At 33.4% G+C, this 25,654-nt stretch overlaps 1 pseudogene; it reads right to left on the bottom strand.

The window, feature by feature from the left end:
* Positions 1 to 409: 409 nt before the first annotated feature.
* Positions 410 to 1,080, bottom strand: LOC111537240 (annotated as a pseudogene).
* Between the last annotated feature and the right edge of the window lie 24,574 nt (positions 1,081 to 25,654).

Genomic DNA, 25,654 nt, shown 5'->3' on the forward strand with positions numbered 1-25,654 from the left:
TTAAGCTATGGTCTTTCCACAAACATACAATGGGGTTAAAGCATGTTGTTGGATCATCCTTTTTACTAGCTAGCTTTTGACTATTTACCAATTTCCATTTCATTTGACTAACTTCCCTGATAATGTAATATCTGTCTTTCTACAGAGTAAAATAATTCTGTCTTCATCAAAATCACAAGAGACATGCCTTCCTCAAACATTTAGAGGGATAAAATGATTTTAAAATAATACTACTTAGGAGTATATATTTTAAGATAACTACTATACCTTGTCTGTCTTTGATCCTAATCTTCAATAACTGCATGTTCGTGCAAAATACACTGTTTACTCTATAGGAACAGGAGTAGTCTGTTAGGAAAAGCAAATTCTTAGAGAAAGACATGAACACATCTCTTTTATAAACGCGACTTTACTTGGCGAGTCTTTTGGCTACATCACTATATGCTATTTCAACCTCTTTATCACTGGGACAAGTATTGGTGAACTCGTCCCCACTGTATGCATTAGTTAGGTATCAGTCATTTCTTCTGGAATATCAAAGTTGTGATTTTTTTTGGCCACTACCTTGACACTATGCAGTTTTGGCAGCAGGTTGCAATTAGCTAATGTCATTACATTTTCTAGAAATTTACGTCTAGAAAACTTAATGTCCTCTATAGTATTTTCATCAATTTCATCAGAGAGAGGAGAATTCAGATATTCATCCAGTTTTCTGCAGGGTTTTCAGGAGACCCCTCTCCAGTACTTCATTAGCCTCTGGCCTGGAATTCTTGATATATGCAGAGAATTTGGCAAAGATGTCCACTCCAGCAGTATTTGATTCTGGATGGTTTGGTGAAGGCTTGAAGTATGTGGGAGGGCTTAAGACTTCAATAAATGCTTCAATCTTATTTACATCTGTTTTGACTTCACTGTTGAAAGTTATATTCCCTGCTATTTAATTTGGAGACACCCCACCACAAACTTTTCAATTTAGAGTTAGCTTGCCACCTCTCAGGAGCCCTCACCATTATGTGCATTCACTGTGTATAGATGGCGGAACTTGTGAGGTGCAATGTTTAATGTTAAAATAGTAGCCATGACTTTATCAGGCAGCCCCAAATTGGTGCATAATGCATGGTACAAGGGATATTTATGTATTTTTTGGAATTTTGTAATATTTAGTAAGAGTATATAAAGGATTGCTATTGTATCAGAAATATTGTTTCAGTTTAGTCTATCCTGGATATATACTAAAGAATATTAACATCAGAGAAGAGTTTTCTACAAAAGTCACTACAGATTTTGCTATATTGCTTTGTAGATAAGATTTTTACTTTTGCCTAAAAGCATTTATCCTTCATATCAATTGTAACATCTGACACTATGTAGGAGCTAATCGTTTAGAGGGAGGGAGGGTTTTCTCAAGATCTTCCTCAAGCATTTTGTCTTTATAAGAGAAACTGAAGCACAACTGATACTCTGTCTAAATATGTTTTGTTATATGTGTTTTGCCCTGTGCCATTCATTTGGAACATTGTTGCTTTCTTCCTTTATTTTCAAAAGCTTGTTTTTAGGTAATCATAGAGCTTGCTATTTATACATCTTTTGAGCAACACTACATAAACTGATATTCAGTTGATTTAGCTATAGCAGTACAATCATTAGTAATGTAAAAATTAACACAGAAATTAACCTAAGGAATTAAGGGTGAGTTTGTCGAAATATCAAGTAAATTTTTTACTTTATATATAATAAATATATACTTATATATATTTTATTTATATATATATATATATATATATATATATATATACTTTATATGATAAAACACAGGTCATCAACTTTCTCATTTCACCTCATTTACCTTGTATAGAGGATTGTTCACTCCTTTTGGACTAAGTTATAGTTATGGTGAGTGTGTATTTACTGCAGTTTTGCCTGATCTCACTCATTGCACTTGCTTCAGTTAAATTTTTCTACAGCCATGTTGAGGAATAGCACTTCGCATGTTTTTGTTTTTTTTGTTTTGTTTTGTTTTTTGTTTTTTAATTGAAGCCCTAAACCAGAAATTATATATATTTTTTAGGCCATAGCTTTTTTTCTCTCACCAGTTCTAAAATCTTAATCATTCAATTTCTCACCAAGTGTTTTGGAAATGGATACACAAATGATTCTATACATAAGAAATGGTTCTCATGTTGACAGTTGCACCAGTAGATTGTGATGTAATATTACTTTTAACCTTCATGTCATGTGCCATTGTTGTTTTAATAGTTTATTGTGCTTGTCATTAATCTCACAAAATATCCAGAGAGGTTTTTGGGTTTTGTTTGTTTGCTTGTTTTGTTTTTCTGTTTGCCAGCAAACTATTTATTCTATTACATTTTGCTTAAAATAAAAAGAAAAATAAACTCAAACAGTATTTGAGATATGTATAGATACATAGGTATAGATATACATATTTCCTGAATTAGTCTCTTTATTTGGGTAAAATTTATATACACTGAAACACATAGATCTTAAGAGTTCAATTCAATGAGCTTTAAAGAATGTATTCACTTCTATAGTTACTCCCAATCAAAATATGACAGGCAGGCAACCATTGTACTGATTTCAATCAATATATATGTTTTACCTTCTTTTGAACGGCACATGAATGGAGTCATAGGGAGTGTACTCTATTCTGTCTGGCTTCATTCACTCAAAACAGGATTTTTGCAATTCAACAATCAAAAGTTCATTAAGGAGAAAATCTACTCAGCAATAACTAATGGACTATTGATACAAAGTTGTGATAAACATTTTTGTACAATTCTTTTTGTGCACCGTATGTGTTCCTTTTTCCCAGACAAATATTAAGATGTGAAATTTCTGGCTCACAATCTACATGTGTGTTTATCTTGAGAAACTGATGAAGAATTGTCCAGAGTGGCTGGTCTATTTTATATTACCACCACCATTATAGTATAGTCCCTGTTCGTTATACACCATCATCATAATTTATGGTTGTCAGTCTTTTGAATTTGAGACACTGTATTTAGTGTGAGAAAGTATATTGTAGTAGGGAATAAATTGCATTTTCTTCATACTATTTATATTTATGAACTTACTGGGATTTATATACCTTCCTTTACAAAATTTCTTGTAAATTTATTTGGGATTATCTAAGTCACTATTGATATAGAAAAGTAATTTTCATATATTGATAACAAATCCTTCAAAATACATATTGCGAATATTTCTTCAAACTTGTGTCTTGCCTTTTCATTGTTTTAACAAAATGTTTGATGAATAGAAGTATTTATTTTGACTGGAATCCATATTATCACTTTTCTATATATTTTTATATTCTTTCTAAAATGTCCCATATTATCACTTTTCTATATATTTTTATATTCTTTCTAAAATGTCTTTACCTAGTCCAAATTCATGAAACTATTCTTAGGTTTTGTTTTAGAAAGACAGTTTTGGCCTTTATATTTGGATACAAGTTATTCCAACACTAGTTATTGAAACTATTCTCCTTTCTCCATTGAATTACCTTGGTTTCTTGCCTATGTACAGAATCTCTGTTCTGTTCTATTGATCTGTTTGTCTGTTCATAAGTATATCACGTATTGTTACTTCAGACTTAAAATTAAGGCAGTTAAAGTAATGCAACTTTGTTCTGTTATTCAAGTCTGTTTTGGCTATTCTAGGTTTTTTGTATTTCTATAAATTTTAGAAACAGTTTTCAAAATAATGTTAGGATTTCAAGTCAAATTGCCTTGAGTCTACAGGTAAATTCAATGATAGACAAATCTTCACAAAATCAAGTCTTCTAATTCATGACCTTGGTATATCTCATTGTTAGATCTTTAATTGCCCTTAACATTTTATTGTAGTGTTCATTGTATAGATTTTATAGATATTTTAAATATTATGCCTAAGCACAGTGTTTCATGTTCTTGATGGCATATTTTTAAGATTTTATGTTCCAACTATTTTTTGCTAGTATGCAGGAATGCAAATGGCTTTTGTACACTGATTTCATATCTTGGGACCTTACCAAATTTATGCTTTAGGATTTGTTAGCCTCTAGAATTTTTCACAGAAACAATCATATTGTCTGTAAATAAAAACATTTTTGCTTTTATTTTCCAAACTGCACTTCTTTTGTAATTTTTTACTGCCTCCATCTGCTGAGAATGACCCTTATTATAGCACAGTGTTAAATATAAGTAGTAAAAGAGGGCAATTATTTATCTTTTTTCCAATCTTGGGTTAAAGCATTTAATATTTCATTATTAAATGTGACATCAGCTGTTTATTTTTGCAGATACCCTTCATCAAATTGAGGAGGTTGCCTACTAGTTTTAGTTTGCTAACAATTAACATTTTTTTTTCTTATACTCTAAGTTCTGGGGCACATGTGCAGAACGTGCAGGTTTGTTACATTGGTATACACGTGCCATGGTGGTTTGCTGCACCCATCAACCCATTCTCTACATTAGGTATTTCTCCTAATGCTATCCCTCCCCTAGCCCCCCACCCCCTGACAGGTCCAGTGTGTAATGTTCCCCTCCCTGTGTCCATGTGTTCCCATTGTTCAGCTCCCACTTATGAATGAGAACATGTGGTGTTTGGATTTCTGTTCCTGTGCTAGCTTTCTGAGAATGATGATTTCCAGCTTTATCCATGTCCCTGAAAAGGACATGAACTCATCCTTTTTATGGCTGCATAGTATTCTATGGTGTATATGTGCCACATTTTATTTATTCAGTCTGTCATTGATGGACATTTGGGTTGGTTCCAAGTCTTTGTTATTGTGAACAGTGCCACAATAAACAGACGTGTGCATGTGTCTTTATAGTAGAATGATTTATGATCCTTTGGGTATATAGCCAGTAATGGGATCGCTGGGTCAAATCATATTTGTGGTTCTAGATCCTTGAGGAATCGCCACACTGTCTTCCAAAATGGTTGAACTAATTACACTCCCACCAACAGTGTAAAAACATTCCTATTTCTCCACATCCTCTCCAGCATCTGTTGTTTCCTGACTTTTTAATGATTGCCATTGTAACTGGTGTGAGATGGTATCTCATTGTGGTTTAGATTTGCATTTCTCTAATGACCAGTGCTAATCAGCTTTTTTTCCATATTTTTTTTTTTGGCCACATAAATGTCTCCTTTTGAGAAGTGTCTGTTCATATCCTTTGCCCACTTTTTGATGGGGTTGTTACCTAACAATTTTTAATCATGAAGGTACTGTTAAAATTTTATCAAAAGCTTTTTATAGATTTATCAGTATGGCCATATGATCATTCTATGTTATTCTATTCTTTGGTAGATTATATTGATCAATTTCAAATGTTGACTCAATCTTCCTGCTCTTGATAAATTCTACTTTGTGATAATGTATGTTAATTTTTCTTCTGTAGTGTCTTTCAGTGTGTTTCAAGTTCTATTGCAATGTGAATTTCTGAATTTAGAATTTCAATTTTTGTTAAGCAATGTCAACTGTGTCGTCTAATCTGGTTCCAGAGGGCACATAACTTTGCTTATCAGGGGGAGTGGTGCTCATCACATTCCATCTCAGTGGTAACAGTGGTGCTCAGTGGTATCAGGGGCAGTGGTGCTCATCACATTCCATCTATTCCCTCACCACCTTCCCCACCCCTGAAATTAGTCAGGGCTGTTTGGCAGGTTTTTGGTCAATGGGCTGTGAGTGGAAGTCACCTGGGCCATTTTGAAGCCGAAGCATAAAAGACCTGGTGCATAACACTCCAGCTCACTCACTCCTCCCCTGCAAACTGTGGTTTTGGGGTTTTCATGCTCCAGATGATACAGTGCCAAGGTGGTGGTGTCATTCTCCGCTCGCTTTCCCAAAGTCTATGTGGACCAGACCCTCAAATGTTTTATAATATAAACTGATCATAAACAGAAAAACTTAATATTATGAGGCCACTGAATCTTTAAGGTTACTAGTTACTGCAGCATAGAGCACTCAATCTGATCAATACTAATCATGGAAATTGGGAATATAACATTTTTATCATAAACAAAATTAAAACAATAAATGTTTGCAGAGATTAATGGAGTATTTATATAACTCATCCAGCAGAGGTGCCCACTCAGTAAGTATCAACAGTAGTGATACACAAGATGGAAAGCATAACAATGGAAATAAAATAGTTATATTTGATAGCTAACAATCATTAAATTTCATAGGTCTCATCTTCAATGCAGTAATAGTATTTCAAGCAACTTGAAATAAATTATTTAACTTATTTATTATTTTACCCAACATATATTTTATTGACTACTGACTATATTCTATTCTAAGAATAAAATAGATCCTTTTCTCATTTAAGAAACAGTGATATAAAGATTCCCGTATCTACATTTAAATGGAGCTCAGTAATCATGTAGAGACAATATGGATACAAAATTCACTGACAATTGGCTTCACCATTCCTTCCTAACCATACTCTGAAGATTGTATCCATTTTATTCCTTTGCCCTTCTAAGAGCAACACTCCTAATGTCCAGCAAACCAGTCCAAAGGCAATGAGCCAAGGGAGGAAAGGACAAGCAGCAAAGGATAGCACTACTCCACTGTACAATCAGTTCTTTATAAAACAGAACTGACTGTGAATTGAAAACCTTCATTAAATTACCATGTTATTAAGAGGCAATCCTTTCAGCCATTTGGGAGAGAGCACAAAAATAAAGTATAAATTTCCACAAGATTTTTCTTCCTTTCTGACCTTTCTACATAAATTAAACAACTTTACCAGACACCTCGGAGGAAGATAAATACCTTTGGCTAATACCTAAATTGGGTTGACTTCTGGTTTCTGTTCTAGCTCTAATGAAGAAATGGTGGTGACAATTCCAGAAAAGAAATTGCCAAAGATGAAAACCTTTAAAATATAACATAAAGGTGAAGAAGACCACCTGGACCGGCCACCATGCTAGATCAAGGAAGAGGCTCAAAATATGGCAAAAGTGAGATTGCTAAGGCTGTCCAAACACTCTCACCTCCAGTTTGAAAATTCTTGATACTGATTGTGCTTTTGATTTTGTTAGCTGTCTTGGCAAGGACACTCTGCATATATGTAAAATCTATATTATGCCCGTCTAGCTGTGAGCTGTCAAATGATGTTGCACTTGCTAATTCATGGACTATTTATCTTCATGTTTATGCTCTAACAAAATGATGGCTGTTTAATTATACTACAAATGAGTTTTGCCAGCCAATTGTATGGCAGATGTTATTTACTCCCAGAACAACTGTCAAAAGACCAAAGCAGCATATCTAACAAACTAAAATGTACTGTACTGGGTTACATTTCACAGGCGACTCCCTCTATCACCTAGCCACAGGCTTTCCACTGTAATAACAATGGGAGGGACAGCATCATTGAGTATGATGCCAGCCCGAAATCTGGTTGTCAGTAATGAATAGGATTAAAAGAGTTGTAACTGAGTAGATTCTACCTGGAGAATAAAACAGGGAACTGTAGTAAACATGAAAAAAAAAAAATCCTTCAAATTTGCTAAATGCTATGGTATTACAGCATTCATTAACTAATTCCATAATGGCAGATGGGAAGAAAAAACACCTATCGTCTCTATTTGTATGGTAACTGAGCAATAGTCACTGAAGTATAGTTTTTCTCATGAAATTTATGAATGCTTAAAGGTGGAGAGAATGCCTGTAGTTGGAGGGTGCCATAACTTGAACCTAGGAAGCAAACTTACAATAAACTTGTTCTGTGTATTGTTTAAACTTTTCTAAACTTGTAGGAACATTTTACTGCTTCAAATAAAATTTTCCAGGGAGAGCAAGTGCTGCTGTGGCCCTCTTTTATGTAGTGTGCTGGTAACATGCCAAGGTTTTTAATAAGGAGAAAAAATAAGAACTCTTAAAAGTTTAAAGCCCAATAATCTAGGAGCTAAAATCTGATTAAGTATAAAATAAACTTTCTACAATTAAATGATTCAGTGGCAGATAAAATAGAAACAGAGTCCAAGAAATAACTCTTACCAATTTAATTTTGCCTACTGCAACAAATTGGAATGGTATGTCCCTGTTTTGCAAGAAAATATTGAGGCAAAAAATAGGCCCTCATTTCTTTCAGCCAGAATTACATGCCATTGTGAAAGATCAACTGCTTGACTTTCTTACTGTGGGTGATGTGAAAGATATTCCTATATAACCCCTGTCCATAGCTCATTTCTACATAACATATTGGCTTTATGAAGAGACAAGTGATTTATAATGATTTACAGACCACTAATGTATGCCCATAAATCCAATCCATTATTCCGTAGTTTCTTTCCAGTTTGCCTCATTCTGGAAACAAGCAAAATGAAAGCTCTGTTAATCTAGGGAACATGGACGACCTAGTGTTTTCTCTTTTCTGGCACTTCTTACAAGTAGGAGCCTCATGTTTGAGACACAAGCATCTGCCGACTTAGCAGGAAAACAGAGCGGCTAATCGTAGAGCTGAGGGTAGCTGTCAGATTTTGAAGCATTTATATTTACATTCCAAACCAAAATGATGAGAATTAACTTAACAAACTCTTATCCTGGCTTCCTTATTCTTCCTTTACTTTTTCTCATGCATGCCCTTTATATAGTATTATTTTACAATGAGAACATAATTTAGTAGTTACTAATATCTACAAACTGAAATTATCCTGGATTATGTGAGGAAAAAGTCACTTTTCTAACTTAACTAAGATACAGAGATACAGGGTGTTACTTGAATGAATTTTAATAAAAATATTAATTATGTTCTTGATAATACAGAGTGAAACTGACATTTATAAATTGTGTATTTGCCAAAAAACATTATACCTTCACAAGCATCTTAACTAGGCCCCTGCATTTCTCTGAATTTCCTAACAAACCTCTTCCCACCTGACAGTGGAGTTTTTGTCAACTTCTGTTCAGCTCATCAATAAATTATTGATAGATATGGTCTTCTTTTTCTTTTCATTCTTTCCTATTTCTTATAGGATTGTATAAATACTAATAAATAACTCCAAATATGTTATACATTATACCCGTTGACTCTAGCATAAGCCAGCTAGTTAAGATAGATAGTCACTTAAACTTGGGGATGAATGATCAAATCTATGATCTTAGTTTATTGGTTTTAAGACCCTCTACCTCTCAGTCTTAATCTGCCTCTGACTCATCTGATACTGGAAGTTCATAGGCTCCACGGTAGCACCAGACATTGGGAATTACAGGAAGTATGCACAGTCCCTGCAACTGGAGATTTCACAGATGAAAACTACAAAGACGAAGATACAATCCAGATAATGAGCCAAACAGGGTATATCTTCCTGAAGCACAAATATTGCCCAAATTTAGGAAAATATCACTAAAATTTGAGAAATTAAGTAATTTTATTACTGAATACTTCAAGACATTATCCTTACATTAAAAAAAGGGTGATATGTTTTAGTGTAAGAAAAATATCTTACTGATAAAGAATAGTTAGGAGTGAGAAAGGAACATCTATTTTTTTAAAAACTCTACATATTCTTTTGATGCTTAGCCTAAGGCAGAATGTAAAAATCAGGGGAACATTAATGAGAAAGCACAAGACTAAGAGATTAACTGTTAGTGAGAGGCTGAATGTGACATTACCCTACAAGTAGGACTGTCTTGGAGATTTCTGAGGAGAGTTAGCTATTGGATATGTGTCCAAACACTTATCATAGGACCCATTTGATATAGTTAAGTAAATTTCTTAAGGCATGGCATACTGAAGATAGCTGGTAGAATGGGAAGAGTCCAGCCTTGGGAGTGAGGCAGACCTACCAAGGTTTGTTTCGTTTTGTTTGTTTTTTACTGATTGACTGGTTATACAGTAAATTATTGAGACCTCCTAAGTCTCAGTTTATTTGTCTTTGATATAGGATTACACTGCTTACTTCAAAAAATCGTAATGACTATTAAATAAGATAATGTTAAGTGGTCAATATGTACTCTAGACTACTTCAACATATACAGTGTGATTAAACTGTTTTCTAGAAACAGTAAAATTCTGGATTTATACCTTCAGTGAGATTACAAATTTGTTGAACATCACAGAACACTTAATTCTGAAATTAGGTGAATATTAAACCATAGGACACTAGAATAAAATGATTGAGATGAAAATTGTACAAATAAGACATAAGGGCCCCTCCCTATTCCATTTCAAGTTACTGAGTACACAAGTTCTGAGTTTTAATAGCTCATGGATTAGGCTGCAATTTAAGTCCCAAAATTTATAATAATTAACACCTTGTTTGAGCTATCTCTGTCATCAGAAAACAAACCTCTTTCCTCAGTTGTGTTTTCCAAGCTTTGTTTACATTAAATGAATCATATATTTTGGAAGTTTTGCCATTTTGTTAGAATTAACTGTATGAAACATCCACAGAATAAGAGATATAAGACAATAGATAAAATGTCCATTTGTTGTTAATTCTTGCAATACAGATATCAATAAGAATAGCACATTCTTCTATTTGTGTAAAATGTGATAAACATGTATGCATAGATTTATCTAAGAAGACAATGAAGTGGTAGAAACACAAACAAACATTTAAAGTGTCAGGTAACATAAACGCATATGTTCATTTCAGCACTATTCACAATAGCAAAGGCATGGAATCAACTCATCAGTGATAGACTGGATAAAGAAACTGTGGTACATATACACCATGGAATACTATGCAGCCATAAAAACAATGAGATCATGCCCTTTGCAGGAACATAGATGGAGCTGGAGGCCATTATCCTTAGCAAACCATCACAGGAACGAAAAACCAAGTACTACATGTTCTCATATGTGGGAGTTAATTGATGAGAATACATGGACTCAAAGTGGGGGAATAACACACACTGGGGCCTAGCAGAGGCTGGAGATTGGGAAGAGGGAGAGGATGAGGAAAAATAACTAACAGGTACTAGGCTTAATACCTGGGTGATAACATAACCTGTACAACTAACCCCCAAGACACAAGTTTACCTATGTAATAAACCTGTCCATGTAAACCTGAACTTAAAGTTTAAAAGAAGCGTTAGGTACTAAAAGTCTATTTCCATTATAATGGTAATTTTATAATAAATAGAGCTGGTTCAATGGGTCGTCAAAGGAAATTGGTGAGATCTCTTCATAGCTATTTAATATAAACTTTCTAAATACATATAAACATGAGCTGCAAACACAGACTAAATCACTTTTATGCATTGTTATTAAAATATTATCACCCATTAACATGAAATGGAATCCATCAGGAAAGATAGAGAAGGAAGTTAAGCAAATATACAGTGTATACAGTAACCTCTTAAATTTTAGTCACCTTTACTTTGAGATATGTAACTGATATTTACATTGGAAATTCCTCAGAGAATCTCATACTCAGAAGATCCAAAAAGAAATCCGCTATCTTCATCTTGCAACCCCCAACCTAGTACTTAGCTTACACTCCTTTCCACATTCTTTAAATCTTGCTTTATCCCATATATCTAGTCACTCTACAGGTCCTGTTGATTCAGCCACTTTAACTCTGGAATTCTTTCTCTCTGCCCAATTCCACCTTGGCACCACTCTTTTAGACTCTGATGATTTCTTGCATGGATTATTATAACAATTGCCTAATTTGTCTCTCTGCCTCAGTCTCAACCCCAACACTCAATTGTTTAAATTGTGCCTTTCATGGCACCCTTCCTCTTACCTATTTATTATAAAGAGAAATGTATCTTTACAATGAAGAGATATGTAAATCTCACACTCACCACTTTAAGTGATTAAAGGTGACCTCAACAATAGTGGGGTAACCTGGTGTCACATTTCTCATGACACAATGCAATACAAGACAGTTCACCAATAGTTTCTTGCCAAAAATGTATAATCATAACTTAATCATGAGGAAGTAAGTTTTCAAAAATAGAATATGGGAACTTCTACAAGACAACGATCTGCTTTCTTAAAAAAAATTAATATTGGGGAAAATTCTAATTGCAATACTGCAATCTGGTTGCTTGCCAAGTAAAAGGAATGTACAATTTATTTTCCTGTTTTTCTTCCTTACTCTGTAAACTGTTGAATGTGAATTTTACTTTATGAAAGGTGGTAGATTAACAATCTTCAGAGAAGTGCTGGATATTTGGCACAAAATGCTTGTTGTCTGGGAGAAATGCATCACTGGTAGCTTCTCGTGGGCAGAATGTGCTGCAAACATTACCCACAATGAATGTTCTGTCACAGGGGAGACTGGGCACAAGCATCTGTTAGAGTCTTTTATGACAGATCAGTATATAGGCAATGTTGCCAGCAAGGGTTTTTCTCCATTATAAAACAACAATCTTCAGTAGAATTGGAGTCACTAAAAGCAGGAAAACAGCTTGCTTTATGAAAGATGCCACCTTTTCTGCAGCCAAGAAATCACCGATCTGATGTTAAGTTCCTGCTATTAGTCTTTCTTCAGCTGTGCAGGTGGCAACTGTTCCATGTTCCAGTTCAGCTCCCCAAGGTTACAGCTGTGAACTTGGGTAATGGTTGTGTTTATTCTCTGCCAGGCTTAAAAATCTTCAGGGTAAAACTTTTTTCCTTTTCCTGCTGTTCATTGAAAATTCCTTCTGGAGCAGATGTGCCTCTCCCCATCTTCTGTAGTTTCTGTGTTTTTATTAAGTACAGCAATTGTTTGTTTGTTTGTGGCCTTACTTTCTAACTACTTGTGACATAGCCAATTCTGAAGTTAGTTTCTGTATATACAAAGGCTCTTTTCATGTCATGAATAAAAAAAAAAAAAATCGTAGTAATCTGGATGGCAAATACCTTATGCCCTGAGTATTATAAATCACTGTTGTGTTTTATATTGTAGTCTATGTTTGCTTATGCCATATCAGCCTGGGTTTAAGAATTTGGATGAATGGGAGAGTAATAACCCTTATTTTTTACTATTTTATATACTCGTATTTATTTCAGGGACTCTGGTCCCTGCAAAGTGGCCTCCCTTAACCCAATCATTTATGGAAGTCTGTAAGTGGCATCCCATAGTGGCTCTTGAGTAAGTCCTGTGATTATATGGCAGGCATCATTTCTTCTCTCTGGTGTCGGCTTCCTGAAGGAGCATTAGGCATCCTCACTTCCAGCAACATTCCTACTCTTCCAATACACTAGACTCCCCATAGGTCTCAAAGTAATGCGAGGACATTCTCTGGAGTCCCCATGCAGCAAAGCTAATAGAGAATGCATCCCTCCTTTTCTTCTCTCCTTTACATATGCAATTAATAATCCATCACTAGATGGTGAGGTTAGCATTGTGTTAGAACTGAAGACAGAAAAAGAATGATGTGCTTCTGGCTTCATGTTTTTGATTTATCAGGGAAAAATACATTAAACAACTACAAGTTCACTGAGTGTCATTATTGGAGTATTACAAGGTGTAATGAAAGCAAGTGCTTGGGTACTAAACCAAGTCTAAGAGCTCAAAAAGGCTTCTCTGAGGCAACTGAGAACTCAGATGAGTAAAATTTAGCTAGGTGAAGAGGAAAAGATAAAGTATTCCAAGTAGAAGGAAGAACATAGTTTCAACCAGACACTATATCTGCATTGTTGGCAGCTAGCTTTTTAATGAAATGTGCTGCATATGTCAATATTTCAGAAATTTTTGTTAGTAAATATGCTCTTAAACTTCTGCTTTCAATAAAGAAAAGGTTATAAAATGAACACTCATACACCTATCATCCTTTTGTCAGTCTGATCTATCAATTACTGAATATAGTGTTTCAACATCTCTTGAATAAAAAAAGAATTGCCCATTTATAATTGATTTTGCATATGTTTTCAAGGCATGTTAGATATGAATTCAAGTTTAAACATTTACAAAACCCAATGAAATGAGTTTTGTGCTTATCTAGTAATAGATTTTAAGTTCTCTTTATCTAAAATTAATACAGCTATACCAAATTTTATTTTAAAAATGTATTTTTGGGTCCTTACATTTCAAGTGTACCTAATGTAAAAAGTATATTGGCAGATTTCCTTTTTAAACTGTCTGAAAAATACTTTTGCATTGGAGAGCTTAGGCCCATCATTGCAACTAATATATCTGCACAAATTTCTACTATTCTATGCTGGGCTTTTGGCTTATGTCATTGTTTTTTCTTTGTTGCCTTCTCTTGAATTTTTTAATTGCACTTTTGAAGACATCCTCTCTATTATATTTATTCGGGATTGACCTTAGATAATTTTCCATGTATACTTAACTCAATACTCAATAAAGATATTTTATATCTTTATTTTCCACAGAGTGCCTATAAACTTACAAAGACATTAGAATTTTTAAAGCTGACTGTCCCTTTGTCCATTTAATGACACTGTTGTCGGGCATTTTAATTTTTTACTCACACATAATAATTATGAAAAATATTATTATAGTCTTATGCAATCAGTTTGTTTAGATTCACCAAAATGTTTATCAGTATCATTGCTTACTATTTCCCTTTGCATCTTATAAGTTCAATCTGAGATCATTTTTCTTCTGCCTTAAACTTATTTTTAATAATTGTTATTAATGAATATGTAACTTATTAGATACTCAAAAGTAGAAGTTTTTGTAGTTTAATAAAATGTCTTAATTTTGTTCATATTCTTTGAGATATACTGGGCATAGGATTCTAATGTTGACAGTAATCTTTCCTCAACACATGTAAGATATTATTCTATTAGGCTAAAAAGAAAGCAATTATCAATATAATATGTATACAATGTAGGTTCTCTTTAGCTTTCATGTCTGTCACTTCACTGTGATGTGTCTAGCTATAGATTTATTTTTATTTACTCTGATGAAAATACATTGGGTTTTCTGGGATTGTGGTTAATGTCTTACAAGAACCCTGGAATAAAATCTCAGCTATTCATATCTTGTTTTTGATTTTCTTTCTTTCTTTCTATTATCCTAAACTTTGAGTAGACAAATGTTAATCTTTCTCACTCTATAATCTATGTGTTTTAACCTCTCTCTCATGTTTTTCCTTTTTTTTCTGGCTAACCCTAGATAATTTCCTTAGACCACAATTTCAGTTTGTTAATGCTTTCTTTAATTTTGACTACTCTGCCATTTGATTCATCTTTTATTTTAAAAAAACCTTCACATTTTCTCATTTCTACAGTGGTTCTTTAGGAAATCTGCTTGGTCATGTTTACAGCTCCCTAATCTATGCTCATTCAAGAATTCTTATTTCTTTTAGAATATGAAATGTATTTATTGTATGTTTTTTAGATAATTCTAATACAAAAAGTTTTTACATAGCTGATTCTGCTGTTTGCTTATTTTTTTTATTAGCTCAGGCATACGGGGCTAGGTGGTACAGCTGATTTTCATTTTTCATGGGTTCTGTAATTGTGAATTTATCTACTTGCTAAAATATATTTGTAACCCTAAAATCAATACTCATGGCACTTCTGCGGTCATACGTGTATATATACAATGTAGCAAAAAAATTTTGAGTCACCTGATAGAGTCCCAGCTGAGGTCAAATAAAGTGAAGTTTGCCTCTTGTTTCAGATCTCCTACTATAAACAAGTGACCTTTTTTGTGGTCTATTTAGGGACATATTTTTCACATTTAGGTGTTTTTTTACATTTTAAAATGGCCCACAAGCGTAGTGCTAAAGTGTTTTTTAGTGCTTCTAAACAAATGAAAGTTTTAGTGTGCCTTCTGGAGAGAAGGCATCTTACTGGCTGTGAGTTCAATGTTAATGAACTAGCAATATGTATTAGTTAAGGTGTCTTTAAACCTTTAAACAGAAACATACATAATAAAAATTATGTATGTATCAGTTAATGAAAACATTATTACCACAAGCTCGTAGGAACCTAACCCCACATTTCCCTTAGGAGCAATGGTTCAATATTTGCTAATTCAGTGTTCACAGCAACTTTATGGAGCATAACTACTGCAAATAATAAGAACTGATTGCATTTTTTTACTTTGCTATGAATTCACATTCATTGGACTTTATCTGTTAAGTTATTATATAAGAAAACTTACATTTCTCCAGAAATGGTTTGTATTTTCTTTGCTAATTGCCTGGAAGCAATACAATCCCAGGATGGCTTTAAAGAAAGCTATCTGCTTGGTGTTTTATAACTAAACAGTTTGGATGAATTCAGGCAACACAACTTTGTGGACAATCATTTATGTTTATAAATTCTCAATAGATTTTTTTTATCCTACCATGTACTACGTTGGGAAATTCAACTTTTCTTTCACTAACATTTTCTCTGAAAGAGTAGCACTTTGAAGGCCCCAGATTTTTGTGGGAGCCTGTTATTCTCTTTCCAGGCTGGCTCCAGGAATTATTATTTCCCACAATTTGTACAACTGTCAAAATGGAATCTCAATGTTATCAGTGTTGGTAGATTATCACAAGAAACATACTGATTCTGGTACTTGTTTCTATCCCAGGATTCACATTTTTGCTTGTTCAAAAATAAAAAATAAAAAATCTTTGTAGTTGTGTTATTAATTATAAAACCAGGGACTAATGTTTTAAAAGATTAAAATAAATTTTACCTTTCTTTTTGTTTTCTTCAAGAGATACACTTAATATACTGGAAACACAATTCTTCTATTCCAGAGGGTTTATGATTCCAAGCTACAGCCAAAATATTAATATAGAAAGAATTGTCAGCATAAAGCGAGGAGATCTCCCACCAAATCTGTTTTTCTGATGCTTTCCAGTGCTGTGAATTAAGGTTATTGATACAATTATCTGATTTTCATTGTGTATTTCTTGAAAATAGGGTACATTGATGTGTCATATGAGTTGTTATGGGCTATCAAATGAGATGGTGCACGTGAAAACATGTATCATAGTGCTGCAACATGTTTGCATATTAATTAAAAGAGGGAGTATGATCTAATACAAAGTTCCAGAGTTTTGGAATGAGAAATATTTATTTTTTATCAGCTGTGAGAGCTTCAGAGAATCAAGTCCGTGCTCATGTGCTTATTTCTAAGAAGCTGGACAAAATATCATTCCCTTCAAACACTTACAAGCAACCACATACTTTATACTTGATTTCTGTTTATAAAATAAGGAGAACCATGGATATGCTCCTGCTCACATTATAAGAATGTTACTAACTTGATGGTTAAGCTTGCATGCCTTTATGTTTGCTGTCTTCATGACTCAGATTTTGCTACATTGTCATTAGTAATAATCGTTGTCTTGTGCTTATTGAAGTAACAGTAGTATTAATAAGTGAATATCAATGCTAAGTTTGCATTCATTATTCAATTATCTTAAAGTCCAAATATAAAAGAAACATTACAGTGTTATATTAGACTAAGCTGCATTACAATTAGCACCAAATGTGTATTATGTCTAAAACAAAATAGAAGTTTATTTCACACTCATATTACACCATTCAACATGAGTTTTCCTAGCCTGATTCTGATTCAAGTAGCCAGTCAACTGCCTGTGGTTTTAGCATCTCTTACAGGCGTGTTCATATATGAGCAGTGGAAGAGAAAAAAATAATAGTGGACATACCTGCTTCTTAAAGCCCTTGGGTCAAAAATGATGCTTATACCACCTTCTACTCATATTTCTTTGGTTGGAACCCAGTCACATGGCAAAACTCAACCGCACAGGAATCTGAGAATTTTAGCCTGCCTGTATACATGAGAAGAAAAGAAATTGGACATTTTGAGACAAGTGGTATTTTCTGCCAAACCAAAAATGAGCAATATTATCTTGCATTAAAGCAAAATTATCTTTTACATCAACATCTGTAACAGCACTAAACCATTTTCTACCTAAAGTTAAAATTAATTTGCAATACACATTAATTTTTAGGAAATAAAGTGTAGTTGAGTAAAAAATAAGAGTCATTTATGATACTTAAATTTCTTCCTAGGTAATACCTGAATAGTAAATTTAGTATATATAACTTACGTATTATATCTATGGTTGTTGAATGATGTTTATCTTTTAGCTCAAAGTAAAGGTTCTGAATAGATGCATTACAGAAATTTCTTCTGTAAGTATTTAAGTTCTTAAAGAAAATTTGCTTTATTGTTAGTTGCCTGATTCAGAGTACGTGTGAGTAAAATAGTTAAAATGGCTCAAATACTTGGTAGCAGAAACCTAAATAAAAGTCCCTTTAAATCAAATGTCAAGCACCATCCTTGGGCACAAATTTTTCCTGGGAGCAAAGAGGTTCAATATGAGAGTTAAAGGAATATGTTTTAACAATGGCATGTCGCTTTGTCAGGGATGTCTTTGTAATGACTAAGAAGCAGGTTAATAGGATGATTAGAATGAAGGCTAAATATGACAAAAGCACAAAACACTTTCTTCCTGTCATTCCTCTGAGATATGTGGGTGGCAAATATTATCTCTGTTTTGTAGACTGAAAATTGAAATAGTTTAAGCACTCAGAGGCATTTTTACTGACATTCAGATTTTTAAACAGCTGTAGTTTCTTTTTATAGATCTCTAATAGTAATTACATCAGCTTTAGGCTCCTGAAATATTTTCAAATGTCTAAGGTTGTTGAAATAATGAATGTTTCACTCTTCACTCTTTTAAGTTCTTCATAAACCCTTTAACTCTCTTTAGATACTAAAGTGTTAGACAAAAATTTCTAATTGCAAAGAGAATACGTGAGATTTAGAGGTGTTTTTTTAAAGAGCATTTGTAAGATGTTTCTCATTATTGGCCTTTATACAATTGATACCAAAAATGGCTATTTGACACATTTATCATCTGTGTTTTTGACTAAAAAGCAAAAATATACAGAAAAGCCAAATCTTTATCTATTATAATAAATTAGAAAATTGAACATCTAATCTTAAAAGCCCTATAAGTGCTAAGATAAGTTTATCATTAAAAATGCTATGGAACTCTGAAGAAAATTAATCGAACTTAAATTATTTTAATGAATTAAAATCACAGTGTTCAGCAGTCGTGAGTTATATAACTAATATATCCTAACAGCAATTGTTCTCTCTCTGCCAATTGATTGAGTGTTGCATAGGGATTCTGTAGGTCTCATTTCTGATCACTACAATCATTTCTCAGACTCCTGTTAAGGCCACCCCTCTCACCCAAACAAATTTCCCTCAATCTATGACAATGATTGTAAATATTAGTATCAACTTTCTGAATTAGAAAAAGAGCATGAGTACTGTCTATCCTGATCATAAGATGACCTATGATCTTCATTTGGAATTCCCTGAAAGTTCACTAAAATTCTACATAACCCAAGCAGATTTGTATAAGAGTATCTAAAACTTCACTTGTTTTTATACATGTCTCTAGGGAGAATAGATAGAAATGTATTTTATAAAAGTCAATTACTTTATCTCTCATTTATTAGAGATAAATTATATCACTGTAAATTTTTAACAACAAAAAAAGAATTGTGGTAATAGCAATTTATCTATGGTAATTGTAAAACAAATTAAATTAATTAGAAATCCAATTATATTATCTATGTTGGCCTTCATAGCCCTTCTAAAGCAATTAGTCTTCATCTGTCTTTACTTAAGAAATGATGCAATTTAGTTTTATGGCATTTTCTGTGAAATGTGTTATATGATATTGCAGTTTAGAAATTTGACATTGTTCAATAATAGTGTGTTGCTTTGTATAGAATGAAAATTGTCAAAATAAAAATGTTCATATATATGTGGTAGATATTTAGCCCTCAAAATTAGCTTAATCTGTTTAAGGCTAATAATTGTTAATTAAATTATTTTCATAAGCAAATGAATATTTAATAAACTTAGCTTTCTGGATTCTATTACTATTTTTTTCCCAGTAGCATTTATTCCCCTTCTTTATTTGTTATAATAAACTCCAAGGACGTAAAGTTTTACTTGTTACAAATACTGGATAACCCGTTTGGATCCAATTAGCAACATCAATGACTTAGAGATTTATTGGTGCTGATTTCATAATTTGTGTTAGAAAGCTATAATATAGAAAGGAAGGAAAGGAGGCTGGAAGGTAGGAAGGAAAAAAGGAAGACAGAAATAAGATGTAAAAATTCTGTATGCTAAGAGAGTTCTACCAAGTGGAATATTGAAAAACAAAAACTGGAAACAATCTAATGCCTATCAACTGATAAATGGATAAACAATATGTGGTATATCTGTACAATGGAGTATTATTTAGTGACAAAAATGAAGCAAATACTAACACTTGCTGTGTCATGGGTAAAACTCAGAAATGTTGTGCTACATGAAAGAAGTCAAACATAAGAGACTAAACATTGTATTGTTGCATCTATTTATAACAACTATATAGAAAAGGTAAATTTATAAAGTAAATTAGTTTTTTTAATTTTTTTTATTTTTAGTAGAGGTGGGGTTTCATCATGTTGGTCTAGCTGGTCTCAAACTCCTGATCTCAAATCATCCGCCCGCCTTGGCCTCCCAAAATGCTAGGATTACAGGCATAAGCCACCACATCTGGCACGTGAAAGACATATTTATAGAGCCACGATATTTGCATCTTTTTTAGGATAGAAGATCATGTTCTAAAATATAGTTTCTCAGCATCTGCAACAATAATTTCTTCTTCTTCTTTACCAAATTTAAAACTTGTTTTTGATAGATCGATTTGCGATGTGCAAATCAGAAAATTAAGATGTACCCTTTGGCAAAATTACCCCTTCTCTGATTAAGTTCAAAGGAAGTGAACATGTCTATAGAAGCACCTAATGTTATATAGTAAGAATAAAGAATAAAGAGAGTACTGGTTATAATCAAATGTCTAAAAAATGCAAATGCCTATCTGCACAAAAACAAAGACTTGCTCTTTGGGAGATACTGTAGATTATGGTGCAGGAAGATTATAGTGCAAAAACTGGTTTGTTATATTTTATTATGTAGAGGAAAGATGGAAGAAACTAATGTTTTTATATATATACATACATATAGCTTATTTCTGACATACTATTGAGCATTTTTATTAACTCTAATCTTCATTTTTTAGATGAGAAAAATTATGTTCAGTGAAATATAATACAAGAAGTGATACAGTCTCACCATAAAGGCTCTAATTTCTCACAAAAATAATATCAATAAGGAAAAGTTGAATATTCACTTATTTTTATAAAATGAAAAAATATACATGACAAAATTTTAGCAAATGTCAACAGAACACACTGCAGAGTATTGAAAATGGTATGCTTGGAGCATCATTTTAAAACCCGATTAATTCAAGAAGCATATATGTATTCTTAACAAATCTCTGTTTCTGCATATTTTCTGTTGTTAGTATTGCTGCCCAAGAGACAGTATAATGGTCTGTATAAAACATCAAAGCCTATCAAGGGATTTCCTTGACAGGAATTTCCTTGACAGTTATTCCTGACAATAAATTGACAGACAATTTCCTTGACATTTAACTACGATAAAACATAGTTATATGCTTTTTAAGGTTTTATAAAAACCTGATCAAACCCGGAACATATGTATTAAAGGTAGTCATCTCATATTCAAGGTACTCATCTCCCATGAAACATTTTCTAAATCACTTAATCAAAATTACAAAACGTGTTCATGTCATTGCATTAATAAAACTATTTGCAGTTATTTCTTTTTCCTTTAGTTTTTAAAGGCTTGAAGTATTGAGCTCATAGAGACTCGGAAATATTTTGCTATTCAGTGGAGAACATTACCAGTGCCATTACCAAAATAGCATAGCAATATTTGGGCAGAGTGTGTTCTGTGATAGTAAGTTTATACATGACTAAAACACAAAAACAATATTTAACTTTCATCTCTGAGCTTAGTGAAGTGGAAACTATGCAATTTTTTCTATCATTATCTAGTAGCTTTCTGACTCTGTAGCAGCTTTTCCATAAAGTGGGTTATATAACCATAAGGGCAAAGAAGGCAACAGAAAAATTAGAATGTCAAGCCATAAAATTCCCTCTAAGCAGCTGAAATTTTAGAAAAATTTCTTTGGAGCCTTAAATTTTTTTGTCCAGATGAATATTTATATGCATGAATATCTAGTCATTTTAAAATATGTCGCTATTAAAACCTTTGTATAGAAAGCTACTATTTAAAGCAGAAAATGTTGTTCTCACATTATAAAAGCATCAGTATATTAATGAGAATCAATATACTTCTTCTAAAACTTAAAAAAAATTTCTAAGTTCTGCTCCCCCTTGAGGAAGCAAATAGCTTAGCTATGTACAGACACACACAATTGCTTTAAATAGAATAAAATACCTAGCAATCCAACTTACAAGGAATGCGAAGGAATTCTTAAAGGAGAACGACAAACCACTGCTCAATGAAATAAAAGAGGATACAAGCAAATGGAAGAACATTCCATGCTCATGGATAGGAAGAACCAATATTGTGAAAATGGCCATACTGCCCAAGGTAATTTATAGATTCAATGCCATCCCATTAAGCTACCAATGACTTTCTTCACAGAATTGGAAAAAACTACTTTAAAGTTCATATGGAACCAAAAAAGAGCCCACATTGTCAACACAATCCTAAGCCAAAAGAACAAAGCTGGAGGCTTCACGCTACCTGACTTCAAACTATACTACAAGGCTACAGTAACCAAAACAGCATGGTACTGGTACCAAAACAAAGATATAGACCAATGGAACAGAACAGGGCCCTCAGAAATAATACCACACATCTACAACCATCTCATTTTTGACAAACCTGACAAAAACAAGAAATGAGGAAAGGATCCCTATTTAATAAATGGTGCTGGGAAAACTGGCTAGCCATATGTAGAAAGCTGAAACTGGATCCCTTCCTTACACCTGATATAAAAATTAATTCAAGATGGGTTAAAGACTTAAATGTTAGACCTAAAACCATAAAAACCCTAGAAGAAAACCTAGACAATACCATTCAGGACATAGGCATGGGCAAGGACTTCATGTCTAAAACACCAAAAGCAATGGCAACGAAAGCCAAAACTGACAAATGGGATCTAATTAAACTAAAGAGCTTCTGCACAGCAAAAGAAACTACCATCAGAGTGAACAGGCAACCTACAGAATGGGAGAAAATTTGTGCAATCTACTCATCTGACAAAGGGCTGATATCCAGAACCTACAAAGAACTCAAACAAATTTACAAGAAAAAAAAATCCCATCAAAAAGTGGGTAAAGGATATGAACAGACACTTCTCAAAAGAAGACATTTATGCAGCCAGCAGACACATGAAAAAATGCTCATCACTGGCCATCAGAGAAATGCAAATCAAAACCACAATGAGATACCATTTCACACCAGTTAGAATGGCGATCATTAAAAAGTCAGGAAACAATAGGTGCTAGAGAGGATGTGGAGAAATAGGAACACTTTTACACTGTTGGTGGGACTGTAAACTAGTTCAACCATTGTGGAAGACAGTGTGGCAATTCCTCAAGGATCTAGAACTAGAAATACCATTTGACCCAGCCATCCCATTACTGGGCATATACCCAAAGGATTATAAATCATGCTGCTATAAAGACACATGCACATGTATGTTTATTGTGGCACTATTCACAATAGCAAAGACTTGGAACCAACCCAAATGTCCATCAATGATAGACTGGATTGAGAAAATGTGGCACACATACACCATGGAATACTATGCAGCCATAAAAAAGGATGAATTCATGTCCTTTGTAGGGACATGGATGCAGCTGGAAACTATCATTCTCAGCACACTATCGCAGAAAACCAAATACCACATGTTCTCACTCATAGGTGGGAATTGAACAATGAGAACACTTGGACACAGGAAGGGGAACATCACACACTGGGGCCTGTTGTGGGGTAGGGGTGGGGGGAGGGATAGCATTAGGAGATACACCTAATGTAAATGACGAGTTAATGGGTGCAGCACACCAACATGGCACATGTATACATATGTAACAAACCTGCACATTGTGCACATGTACCCTAGAACATACAGTATAATTTAAAAAAATAAGAATTTTAAGTGTTGCTCCCCCTTGAGGAAGAAAATAGCTTAGCTATGTACAGACACACATATATACATCACTCTTGGGGTCATATGTTATTTCATATATACATATATAAATATATATATTCCATATATTGAAATATATTTTATATATTAAAATATAATTCATATCTATAATAAATGACAGGTGGCATCAAAATTGATTTATCACAGTGTACAAAATAAAATATTGCAAATAAACTTTGGTGTTAATAGTGGTAGATTAATAAAGGAAAATCCACATCAGTTTACATGCCAATAATCTGTCGTTTTTAACTTCATCAATATTAGTTAAGATGTGTTCTATGAAATATATGGATAAACATCAAACAAGAGTGAAAGGGGATTCTGGGAAGTTGATGGCAGGGGTCATAGTTTTTCAATATCCTTGGATCCCCAGACAAAAACAGACTCAGCAACTAAATGGGAAAGTCAGGAATTTATGGGCAACCTGTTAATAAAATTTAGTTATGAGGTGCCTGATGGACCCCAAAATAACTGGAAAAAAAAAATCCCAACAACAGCCAGAAGTCCAGCCTACTATCACTGTCTGGAAGAGAGAAAGCACCAGAAAGCAACTTGGAATCTGAAATACTTGAGAATGGAAAAAAATCCAAATGACCAACAGGTATTGATTTAAAACCACAATGGTGTAGATTTTAGTTGTGTGCAGCAACTAAAATTGGAGAGTTTTACATACTGGAAATGTGGGTAAGTGCAAGTGTGTTTAAGAAGATGTGAAGGGGCTGAAACAATCATCAAAACTGAACCAGCCAAGGATCATTCCAGAATAGCTAAAAGACATTAAGACTACGGTACAAAACATGAAAGAAGGTAAATAAGAATTCTACAAAATTCAAAATGAGACTATGCAACTCAGGATATAATTAGAAAGGATCTTTCTGGATATGAAAACCAAACTAGAGAGAATGAAAGAAAACAATAAATATAAAAGACTAAAGCCTTAATAGAGATAGTCAAATGGATGAAATTTTTAAAAATCAAAAAGAAATTGAAAATTGTTTTAAAAATTGATTTAAGTAATGATACCTTTTTTATACCTTTTGAGATAAGTAATAATACCTTTTTCTTTTTTTACAGAAGGTAGTAAAAATAATCCATTTCAGGAATAAATACAAAAACAAAGGAATACAATAAATAAAACCAATTATAATTTAAGTAACTTTCCTGAACAACTAAACAAATTGCGATGACATCACTGTAAATGGCTGAATAAGGAATTATAAAAGACTGTCACTGCACAAAAGAAGTGAAGAAACTGGTAAGCACTGTCAGAAGCAACTTTATTAGCACTCTGGAAAAACTGATCATAGGTTTCTAGTAATCAGGAAAACGCTTAATTAAGGAAAAGAAAAAACAAGAAACTAGATTCTTGGTAATATGTATTTGTGGCGTTTTAATTTCTCTGGGCAGCTTCCCCCACCTGTGCAGTAACCTTGAACGCAACAATTCTCATATTTGATATAGGTTATAGGTACCTAGCACTAGGGGGAGCAAAATAAATCTCATTTTCAAGAAAGTATGACTGTTTGTTTTGATATGTCTGCTGGCTCCCTGAACGACCACTAGGCTTGTCTTTATTTTACTGAACTCTGAATTCTCCCAGTACTGAAGTGGCTACCAGGAAAAAAA

This window comes from Piliocolobus tephrosceles, chromosome 14 (genome assembly GCF_002776525.5).
Source record: "Piliocolobus tephrosceles isolate RC106 chromosome 14, ASM277652v3, whole genome shotgun sequence".
Lineage (NCBI taxonomy): Eukaryota > Metazoa > Chordata > Mammalia > Primates > Cercopithecidae > Piliocolobus > Piliocolobus tephrosceles.